Raw genomic sequence first — 12,716 nt, 5'->3', positions numbered from 1 at the left:
CTTTTCTCCTCTTTGTACTCTCTCTTCTTTCTCCAGTGTTTCTTCAGGGATTCCTCTGTTAGATCCTTTGGGTATCCGCTGTGTCCACTCTGTCACCGTCACCAGAAACTCATGAGCCTGGATTGCGCCAAGCTTTTTTAGCTCAACGCCCTGGCCAATCACAAGCCACTGTGGTCATGTGATTCAGCCATCCGACACACAACTGTTGGTTTTGGACAACAACATCAGTGACGTTGTACACTTGGCCAGCAAGTGGCTGTTGTGATGAATGCTTGCACATGTACACACACACACACCCACACACACACACGTCCATGTATGCACACACAAAGAAGACATGTTAATGAATGAATAAAGGAAGAGCAGATGGCTGGCCTGTTGCCACTGAAAAACACACTCATAGACTTTTGCTTGGTTTGGCACTTAATGAGCAATCTGCTGCCACTGTATCTCCTTGACCTACATCTCACTGTAGAACATCTTTAAGACCCCTAAGACCCCCGCCACACAACACTATATGAATCCAGATCCTATAAAAACATACAAGCACATTTTTTCCCCTACATAAATTTAGTTCAAAAGAAATAATAATAATTGCATAATAATAATAATGTTCTCTCTTCTTTTTACAAAGAGATACTTGCCCTGTGCTGATTAGTGCTCTTCACTTGTTCACAGGTACAGATGTAGGGCAGGTCATGCCGGCACGTAAGAAAGAGACTTAGTCACCTGTCTGGTTAGCATCCCCTTTACTTTCAGACACACACACGCATACACAATCTATATGGAGCTCTAGGTCACCTCACCTGGTGATCTGCATAAAGATAGCCAGGACAGGAGAGAGCAGTTAAAACAACATATGGAGGTAGAAAAAAAAGAGAATGTGACTTTTCTATATGCGGAGCCGTGGCCTGTGCAAAACAAAAGCAAATGCGAAGATGTGTTTTTTCATGTGAAGTGCCTTAAAACACATACGCCTATATGTGAATTTATCAAAATGTATCATATGTAAGAAATAAAGGTAATTTTTTTCTTTATATGAATAAAAATATATATGTAAAATTAAGATTTTCACTTGATGTTTTACATTTCACAACTGAAACATCTGTCATGGTAATTTTTGTCAGCTGTGACACACATTAGTGTGCAGAAAATTACTAATTTCTCCATTTAAATATTATTACTGTAAGTACAGCATGCATCTTTACTCAAATTTACTTGTTGTTACATAATCTGCCGGCTGGATGTTGAAAATGTGTAAATTACTGTAGCAATGCTGAAACTCAATTCCTAAAATTCCTTGTTCCTAAAAACATGCACCCCTGTTCTGTTTTTAATAATAATTTTAAAAAAATGTATGTGCCTATTATGTAATTTAAAATGTACCATAAAAGCCACAGGAAGAGATAAAATTATGTCAAACAACATTTGATTTCCAGGATACACATTGTTAAAGAGAAACCGATGAAAATGTATTTCACAAATATTGGTAAAGTGCAAATAAAAAAATGTATACAATATTTTTACGTTCTTGAAAAAATATACTGCTTACATTATTAACTGCTGTAAATCAATATAGCTATATCTTTTTTTTAAATTATAACTATATTTGTGTCCATCATTAACCACCCAATCCTCTCGCCCTTTCTTTCCTAACTTGGCTGGTGAAATAGTAAATTGGCTGCCATATGGCAAGACAGCTATTCCAAGAGTGGAGCTTTACTGCTCAGTGTGACATTGGGGTTAATGGTGGTGGTAGAAGGGGTGTGTGTGTGCGTGGTGGAGAAGGAGGGGAGGTGGGGATTTGGGCTCTTTCACTGGCCTGCGCCTGGCTGGGCTAATTTCTCTAATTTGCAGACAGTCTGGGCCCAGGCTCAGGGCTCAGAGGCTAAAGACCCGGCACTCCAGGATAGCGGGCTAGCCGACTCATCTCACTCCTCAACACACATCACATCCGGGACATCAGATAGTCCCAGACACACTTTTTTCTAGGAAGGGAAACCTCACTCGCAGGGCAAAGAGAACTGGGCCTTAGCACAAAGAGGGAGGGAGGGATATAACGGCATCAGATGAGTCAAAGAGGATAAGTGGAGAAAAGACCTGAGGTCAGCTATATCGAAGCTGTCTGAGACAGAGAAAATCAGACAAAGTAATGTGGCCTGAAACGTGATAATACTAAGTTGATATTACCTGTGCATTTTGTAATAGTCTGGTCTGAATACACACCTGTTGCCATGCAGTAGTCTAAGTCTGTTGCTCTGGTGTTAGTAACAGTGCAGAGAAAGCTGCCACCTGCTCTACCAAATGTTGATTTTACAAGTGAGTTAAATTAATTGCTGCTAAAACGATACCCAGTGATAGTTGTTGTGAATGTTTTGAAATAGCTTCGGTAGTTATAGGCTACTGAGGGAGAAACTGTTAAGTATAATGATAGAATAAAAGTTTTAACAAGCAAATTAAAACCACTACTTCTAATGTACATTTACATTCAGGAAATAATCAATAAAAAAAATTAGGTGGTAATATTTTGTAAAATATTCATGAAACATTCTTTACTGATTTCCACAATCAACAACAACAAAAAAAACTTACATTTTTCATGTTCTGTTTCCATGGTGATGGCCAACCCACATAATGCTTACAAGAGTTCTATATGCGAATATATGTGATATATCAAGTATTGAATCATTAGCAAAGTACAACAAAAAAAAGAATGGTCTTTGCTTCAAGAACACAAATAGGGCAATTAGGAGTATAAAGTAAATAATCCTGTTGTTTACCCATCAGTTACCACTGATTCCACCAACTTGCACCACCCCAAGCCCCATTACACATGTACTCCAACCAATGGGCAACCAACCATGAAAGGGGCCTTTTCCTGAATCCAAGTTTGACGGTGTAGTTTTAAACACAATTCAAGACAAAAAATCGAGCAAAGAAGTATGAAGAAATTATTAGGAAAGCTTAAATAATCTTTTAACTATGTCTACTAAAATAACTTTAACGTTTTTTTGTTGTCCAGCTAAATTGAAATTGCATGCAGAATGTTGGAAATGTAGCAATTCTTTGTATTCTGAATAAAGTTATCTATCTACAAAAAAATATTGAGGTCAAACTTGACCTTTGACCCTTTTTCGGAAGTTACGGTACTCTGCTTTTGCATTGTCTGCATAATAATAAGGGGATCTGCCAAGGCAAAAGGAATTCACTTCCATTTGATCACTCATTCGGTTAACTGATCACTATATAAAATGAGTATATGATAATAATGACATCTACATAAAATTTGGTGAGCATTGTACTAGGCTAGCAGTTTGTCAAACCTAAGCTAGCTAACAAGTCATTTTAGTAGATTTCCTTTTTATCTCTGTCTTTCTTGTAGCCTAACTCAGTCTTTCTGACCTTGATCTTGGTGTCTGCATCTCAAAGCCGTCTTCGCCAACATTTTACCTTGAGAACAATGGGGCATTCTTAAGAGCTAGCTCCAGCACTGCTTGCTTTAAAACATTATTCAAGCTACTGTCTGTGTTCGCTTCAATGATATTAATTATTACCGCGCTGAAGTGTATGCCTATGTAAAACACAGGCATAACACCGTAGCTCCAGAGCCTTAACCCAAGAGTACCTTTACTCAAACTGAGTTGTTATTCTGCCTTTGTTTTATTCCGCATCAAGGTGAAGTTACTGTCTACTAAAGGTAGAGTACCTTAACTCAGTTTGAGTGTTCTGGTTATGGTATTCTGCCTTGGTTTTTCAGGGCGTTTTGGAAGTTAAGGCAAATACAACCCACTATTTTCTCCAAAAAAAAACAACTAAATTGACTTGAGATATTTGTCATTAAAGCAGATCTTCCAAAAATGACAATAATTAATTTTCGAAAAAACTGAAGGACTTGCAAAATAAGCAATTTAGTGTTGTACCACAGTGTTTTTTAACCAAAATATCAGATATTGCCTCACACTACTCTTTTTAATCATTGTGTTATTAAAACATGCATGTTAAAAATGAGTGAAAACATTTCTGACAAAAAGAAAATCCTAACTCATGTCAATTTATTAACCTTTCTCTGAGCTTAGAAACTTTTCTCTGTGAAAGTTGTTGTGTTGTCAGTTGCGGTGTAAGTGTTGTTCTTTCATTGAGAATGAAAGTGATAACAATCTAGTCATGGAAAAAATGGCCATGAGTCACAATCTGAGTATACTGTCCTGTACTGAAAACAACTCCCCAAAATATATGAAACTCAGAGATAAGTGATGACCATGTTTACATCAGTTCAGTTGCTCTGTCTTTCTTAGTTTCTGGGTGGCCCCAATCCTTCTTGTTCTATTGGTGCTTCCCTCCCTTTGTGTTTTTCCAGTTCTGCTGTGATAAACAGTAAGCAGCTGAGCAGCAGATCATGACAAACAAAAGGAGGATTATTTAGCTGTTAATGTATTGTTACTGTGGTACTGTAGTTGTTGTCCCTAGCAACACATCCACATCCACATCCATGTTACCAGGAAGTATATGACCTATAGGAAGTAGCCAGAGAAACGTCACTTTTTGGGGGGTTGTTGTTTATGGAGCCTGACCAGCTTAGTTTTCCATCAGATCTCTTTAACCAGGAGGATTATCCCCGCTGGTTGAACCTTAAATATGCAAGATTACATTATTGCATTTCATTATTAACATGCATGGGCAATTGTTTTCCTGGAAGCATGTTTTGTAAGGCTTTTTTTCTTAATGAGTAGAGGTCTTTGGTGGTTGGAAATCCTGCTGTCACCAGTGGAAAAATCCTAGTCAGAATTTGTCCCTGGGTTGCTTTGCTTTCAGAACTCTTATTACCACATTTCGTTAAACTCCATTATATAACTGGAGGAAGAATGTTTTTGATCTATTGTTTGTATGTCAACAGATAAGATGCACCTTCTTCTGCTATTAAAGAAAATATGTTTTAATTCAGTTTATACACATCAAACAGTACAGACAAACATGACTTAACAAACATGTCATCCTCAAAATAATTCATAACTTGTTTGACCTGTTAAATTGCTTCGGGGGGTACTGTGACTTCACTGGAAGAGGCCTTTGTGTAGTCAAAACAATAAAATGACAGATAATAACTGCTTTGAAGCTTATGGAAGCAATCATGTTTACATATGGGGAAGAAAAGATCATATGGTATCTAGAGGTCAAGGGGGGTCAACATACATAAGTGTAATTTTAATCTTGATGTGTAATCTTTGTCAATCCATGATGGTTCAATCCATGATGTATGGAAGATGTTTGTTACCATAAGAGGTTAAAAAAACAACAGACCTAAATCCTCCCTTTCACCATCTGTCTAAGGAGTGGTATAAGGTGTTGGATATTGTTTTCTTCCAGTGGATTCTACCACTTTTATCGTCATTGTTAAATTCTGTGGAGCTATGCCAGATTCTTTGGAAACATAGCAAAAAAAACAAAAGGGGTGTTTTGATAGCGATACTCACTCTCTGTAGGTGCCGCAGTGAGCGGTTCCAGCCAAGCTGGAGAAATAAAGAAATAGAGGGAAAGAGGTCAGTTCATTTTAGAATAAGGTTATACATTAGCTGTACCTGGAGAAAGTGGATTAATTTGAAAACGCCAAGAATGCATTAACATGATTTCATTTTCTTAGTAAAGCCCAGGCAAATAAAGACAGAGGCGGTTGTGGAGAAACAAGCGTGTCTGTTCAATCATCGGACCAGCAGGATGAATCTGAAAGGGGAAAGTGAAAAAACAGCACTTGCTCCTCCTTCATCACCACCACTGAGGGGCCTTTGAGCACAGCCCTTAACCCCAACTGCTCTGTGGGCAACAGATCAGACTGTGGTAGCTTCCAGGTGTGAATGTGTGTAACTGTACGAATGTGATCAGGACGTTCCTGCAAAAGAGAGACTTCCTCTGAGTTAAACTTCCTTGAATAAATAAAAGTTAAAAAGAAAAAGACAAGGATGTTGGTGCACAAAGCATTACTGAAAATGCCAAACAGCTTTGTAGCCTAGGAGTGACTTGAAGAGTCAACCTTATTTCATCTTTCTTAACCCAATCACCACAATGTTGACTTTGTGGTATGAGGGATGCAAGGTACAGATATAAAATGTACTTTCATTCTCAAGCCAAAGCGAGGCTATTATTAGTTGATGACCAGTGCGTCGTTCTGTTGCACAATGTACTGGCAAACGAGTTGCTGGAACTGGATTTATTCAGAGCATGCATGCGTGTGCGTGTGTCTTTCTGCCTTATTGCAAAGCGGTTGATTAACAGACTCAAAGCTGCATTGACAACTGACAATGCAAAATAAAAGAAACCCATGTACTCTAACTGTGACACACACAACTCAGCCACAGTACAAGTATGTATATACAGTTGTTAACTGCAGTTGAAATCAAAACAGACTTATAGAGCAAGGTGTCTTCAAATTATCTCTTTTAAAATCGGACACTTTTTTTTCGCCTTTTGCGAGTCTGTTTATCCTAATAAGGTTAACACAAAGTGAGAGCTCACACTTTCTCACCATCTGTAGAAATAAGCCAGAGTTGTTTCTCGGAGGCTGACTGTGACAGACCAAAATAAAACATCTCATTTTCACACCTCCTCTTGGTTGCATGCCATCACAGAAGAGGAAGGAAGGAGACGGACGAGCCAGAGGCCTCAACAAACATCCTTATCTGCAACATCATCATCAGTCTGTTTACCATGTATACGGTAACTTTGAACCATATGAGAGCTGGTATAGGGGACATTTCAACACTTCTAATTCATTCTGAGAGCTTGTCTGGTATTTTGAAGAAATGTTCTTTCAAATTAAGCACACACGTACACATGATAATTTCCCTCTGGATTGCTAAAATTGAAGTAAATATAAATTATATACATTATATTTAGTTTTCTCGTACAAGTTTGTTGGCTGTGTGCAATCCACACTGCACTGTTAACTCAACCTTTTTGGAACTTTTCATGACCCATTTTCATGAGAGTATGAGAGCAATGACAGTAACACATTGCTCATGCTAATGTTAATAAAAGAACCTTGATCGTATACTTAAATGGGCTTGGTGTCCGGTCAGTGTCATTACCACAAACATTTACAGCTCTTTCTTTCTCAGTACTGATATTTATCTTTCTGTCACCGTCAACTCTTTTTCACACTCTGCGGGACGGTCTCTTCTTCTTTTTCAGAAAACATGACAAGCCTTATAATGCTTGCCTTTTGCACTTATTAAGAGAGTTAATTTCTATTAAAATTGGCTTAATCAAAGCACATATGTAAGGTGTGTCTTTAAGTTGATGCTGTGATTCTCTCAGTTTAGATATGTGACTGTTCACACTTGAGCTGGTAGCAGCAGAAGAGGAACATATGAATGGTGTGGCACCACATTTACATACTATTTTTAACACTTACTTCTATCTGAAAAGAAAATTGGTATTTACCAGATTCCTTTGCGCTTTATGTCACTGGTTGTATTGGTTTTTATGACATTCAAATGATCATCCTTTTATTAGATTAGGTTAGTCTAATCTCAATCTCTTGTCACGTTCCTCCTTTACACACATAAAATATTACAACACAGACACAGTTTCATTCCATTGCTTGACGTTCAGTGTCGGACAATCAGGTACATGCTACCAGCACACACGATTTTATCCCTGGCCTACGGAAATGAGGGCCCACTCTCTGATTCACATTGAGAAAGACTGAGAAATGAATACGTTTCACAACCTGTATAACGTGTAGGACATGAAATCTGTTAGATGGCAAAACCTGACATTCCTGAAACAGAAGATGAAATGGATCTGATGTGTCAGATAATACTATGAACATGATACAACTTTTTTTTTGTTTATGCAGTTTGAAACAGGAGTTTTAAGCCGAACAGAAAGAAAATGGTATCATGCAGCAGTGGTGGAAGAAGTACTCCTTTATTTAAGTGAAAGTACCAATACCACAATGTAAAAGTATTCAATAGTAAAACACAGTTGCATTCAGTATAATCAGCTAAATGTACTTAAAAATCAAAAGTAAAAGTATTGTTTCATGAAAATTGACAGGGACATTTTATAAAAAATTATTAATTCTGTGACATAAATCGTGTTCAATTTTTGGACTATTCTCTAATTCTCTAATTTTAGAGAGACCTCTTGCAGGTCTCAAAGATGTATCTAAATAAAACTATCTGAGAAGTTCAGTGGAATCCCTATACTGCTAACAAGTAATCTATAATGTGGTAGGGCCCCAACCAGACACTCTCGCTGTATTTGGAACTCCCCACAACAATGGACCAACAAATGTAGTATGCAGCATTCAGTATGTAGTACATACCACTTACTGTTTATCAAAGTATTCTGCAGTTTGAAACTGGATTTATTGTGCAATATTCACTTGTGCTTTGTGCTAGGCCAGGCTAAGCTGGTTTCTTGTTTTGGAAAGCAGAAGTAAACAACAGCATGGGTAATGGCAAACGCCAGCCACTGTGTATAATGACTATGCCCATTATGCTCTAAAAAAAGAGAAGTTATGTGTGTTTTTATGATTTTTTCAAAGACATTTACGCCTATCTGTTGATAAGAAGGAAGCAGATTCACTTGCGCTTTGTCTCATTATACACTGCAAATGCAACGTGTGTTGGAGCTACTTCTCTAGTCAAAAATGTAATGTAATGACAGAGTTTCAAAACTAAACGTTGTGGCCCTGTCTACTGTTGCTAAAGTTGCCTGCTGTGTTGGCTGCAGTGGCGTGTGATTACAAGAGGGGTCTGTGAGCATGACTAGTCAGCTGACTAGTCAGCTACCCACACAGGAGCTTGTGGTGGTTCTAAGTAAGAGGTTATGACAAATATATTGTAACTTTCTGCAGATGTTATCTCTGCCGCACCTACCGAGAAATTGACCGTGTGCCAACAGATTGAGGTTTATTAGCCAGTGCATGGTGGCTAATTTGTGATTTATAATGCTTCCATAATCTTACCATGCCATTCAGTTATCAGAGGGTATTTAACTAAATCCTCTTCTTTCTGAACTAATGAGACTCTACAGGCCTAAAACCTAAAAAATTATTGCTAACTCTAGTCATCTCCTACACATGTAATTCATGTCTAGCAGGCCCAAATCACATGGGATCCAAGTAGAGCTAGGGCGACATTGGGGGTGGGCTACAGAGGGTATTGGAAGACTTAAAAGATGGTGTGATGGGGACAGTAAGGATGAGATAGGGGTGATGTATGGGTGTAACAAAGTATACACGCTTTTGGCTTGTGGTCAACAGGTGGGCCAATGCACTACCGACCCCCCTCCACAATCTCACAGACCTCCAGCTAAAGAGACGGACTTTAGCCAAGATCTGTCTGGCAGACAGAGAGGGGGATTTCGGCACCAAATCCAGCGGATCAATAAAAATGTCTGCTAATTAGGCTTTCCAGAAATGGAGGGGGTGGGATGAGAGTGACACAGAGAAGGGGGGGAAGAAGAAGAAAAAGAAAAACATCACAACAGCCAGTGCTTTTTCCGGAGTCTAGACCGGATAAGGAAAATCCCCAGACAGGCGTGCCTGCTGTGTAAATCAGGTGATCAGGTGAAGTACACTAGGTGACACACCACCTTGCTCTTGGGATTAATCCAATGTTGTGTTGCCAGGCATCAGGCTTGCCCTTCCTCCTTCCCTCCATCACTCTCTTCCCCAGTCAGAGGCAACCATCCAGGCTACAGCGATCAGTTTCTCTGACCCCAATCCTTCCTCCTCGTCCTCCTCCCACCTTTTCGTTGCCCTCCTCCTTTTCCCTGCCCCTCCTCCTTCCTTCCTCTGGACATCACCACTTTGACCTAAATCTCCTCATTTAATCTTCTTCTTCTTCTTGTCTTTTGGATAACAATCAACCCCCTAATTGTCTTAATCTCACTGGTCTTTTATTGTCCTCGGGGCGCCATTCGTACTGCAGACCAAAAACATTAACCACAGATCAATACTTGGCATCAGGCCGCAACTACCACCATGGTCTTTATTGATTATTACTAATTTATGGTCGAGCAACACTGCTTATGAGTTTAATTAGAATAAAAAAGAGGGCGTGAGGACATATATATAATATATTATTTCTGTTTGTCAAAGAAATATTTGAGCATCCTTTTTCATTGAGAGGGGTTGATATGTTAATAGGAACTAAAACATGAACTCAAATCAGTTTTTTTTTTTTTTCATAGAGAGCAAATTTTAACATGAATGAATAGCAGTATCACTTTAGGTGAAGGATAATATATTTCACAGTTTGGAAATGAAAGAAAAATATCAGTATTTTGTGTATCTGTGGATTAAGTCCAACTTGAAAGCAGCAGCACAAGCCAGCAGTTGTAAACACCCTCTTCAAATCTCCCCCAAGCTTCTTGTTATGCTCTCTAAATAAAGCAAATCTGTACATTGTCAATTTCTAAAATGAGAAGCTTATGGAATAGCACTCTCAGTTATATTACAATACGGCTTTGGGAGCTGAGCCAATGATATTAGCTTCAGTGCAGCGGTAAGCCCGGGATCAAGCTAAGGTTAGGAGATGATTTGTGTATGATTTTGAAATGACAACCTGGGGACGATAATCAAAATATTCAGAACAATAACGGATTATCTGTTTCAGTGGCTGCACTCTGCACCATCTGCTGAGGCATAGGCAGGGGGTGAATAATGTTGTTATCTGTGCGTGCATTTACATACAGGCACTTTTGTTTTACTTCTTCAATTGGAAACATGCAGATTATTTCTGGCTCTACAGTATTCAAGATGTTTTAACCACAGAATATGACTCTTAATATGAAACCCCCTTTTCTTCTTCCCCTTATGCATTTTCTTCTCACTCCTTAGCACAGACTTCTTTACTATTTTGTCTTTATTGATCCTCTAATTTACACACCTTTAGTCACACACTTTTGTATTCACCATCCTTTTTCCCCTTTCACAACATCAACAGCTCAGCCCCTCTGCAACCCCCCACCCCCCCCTCGGACATCATCTCAGTGGGTGAGTCTGGAGCTGCATCGCGGTCAGATGACACTGTCTGACTCTGCTCTTCTGTAATCTGACATGGCTAATCTAATCTCTCTGTCTTCGCAGATTGGCAAACTACCTGGGTCTCTAACAGCCAATTAGCCCGTCTGCACAGCACGCCATGCAGGCCAGGCCAAAGCCAGCCACCGTAGGGGCCCAGTCAGCCTAGTCATGTGCTGCTGCAGGGCTCAGCGATGGCTCAGGCTGTCTGGGGCCCCAAATATCTACTTCCATAACAGCCCATCTGCCTTTGGCTTGGCCTGGTCCACTTTCATCCCCAAAGGCTGCAAAGATTAGGGATCCTCCACAGACTTTGCTGCCAATTAAAGCACTTGTTGCCATACAGTTGTTAGGTAATCACCAAAGCTATGATTCATCGCTGGGTTAAGTGGGCTACTTTGGGGCCAAATGTTGTCTCTGGCTTCTGCAAGTCAGAGAAGGTTAATTTTACTATGAAATAAGATAACATGAAATTTGAAAACATACAGAATCTTTAGCATTTGCAGAGTTAAATGTGGCAGAGAAAAAAGTATGTTGTGTTTAAACAATGTCAGAAGGTCATAAATAAGTCATTTGAATGTAACTTATCGTAACATGACTTGGCTGTACTAAATACATTATTGTACTGTCAGCATTTTTAAATTCTACTATCTTTGACCTAACTAGCATGTATCATCTTGTTTTTCATGACAAAGACTGAAGCTCTATAGCTTTCTTTTTTAAGTTGAAATATTTTTACTTTTTGTTTACTTAAAATGAATTGTTTTGGCTTTGTCTGTGCATTAACAATAGAATTTGCACTGTTATTGTAACTGGTGTCCGTAATATTATATACAATTATAGAGACACAGAGGTAAATACAATGAAATAAGGTCAGAGGCCTTCTAACAGCTTATTTTCTCATCAAGCCAGTCTCACTTAATCACCTTAGCTAAATTAGTTTGAAATTAGCCCTCTTTCTAACTCCCTGTCTTCCATCTTTCCCCTCCCTTCCTCCCCCTTTTCCCCTTCAGTCGTTTTCACAGCTTTATGGATTAGACAGATTACACGTCTGAAACTCTGTTTTTGTTCTTTCTCTCTCTCTCTCTGTTTCAGTCCTCGACCCTCCATCTTGAGGGGTGTTAATCCGGGGTTGCACACTGTCTGAACATGTTGTTTTACCTTCAAACCCCTTACATCTTAATTCATAATGATTTTCACCTCCGGACGTACACTTACTATTTCTTACGTATTTTTTTGGTGGGGGATCGTTACATTTTGCAGAGCCAGAGATAGAAATTGGGACTGAAACAGATATTTATATCTATAGCGAGAGAGAGAGAGAGAGAGAGAGAGAGAGAGTGTGAGAGAGAAAGAAATAGAAAAAAGAGTAATTCATTTCACATTATCACCTAAAATCAAGTGGCTTTTACCATTTACAGACTCAGCGAGTTACTGCACACACACACAACTTCAACACACACTTCCACAATCTCTGTCAAACACAAACACACACACACACACACACACACACACACACACATACACAGGACAAAGTTTCTGTTTTATGATTTTTTTGGGATTTAATGAATTCTGATGTGGTTGTTTTTTTTCTTCTTTTTACTCTGTGATTTATGAATGCTTTGGCAATATTGTCTTTGTTACAGTCATGCTAATCAAGCAAATTGAAGAAGAAGAAGATATACTT

Source organism: Morone saxatilis, unplaced genomic scaffold, assembly GCF_004916995.1.
Source record: "Morone saxatilis isolate NCDOM2014 unplaced genomic scaffold, NCSU_SB_2.0 Contig9, whole genome shotgun sequence".
Lineage (NCBI taxonomy): Eukaryota > Metazoa > Chordata > Actinopteri > Moronidae > Morone > Morone saxatilis.
Note: the sequence above shows the minus strand (reverse complement) of the source record.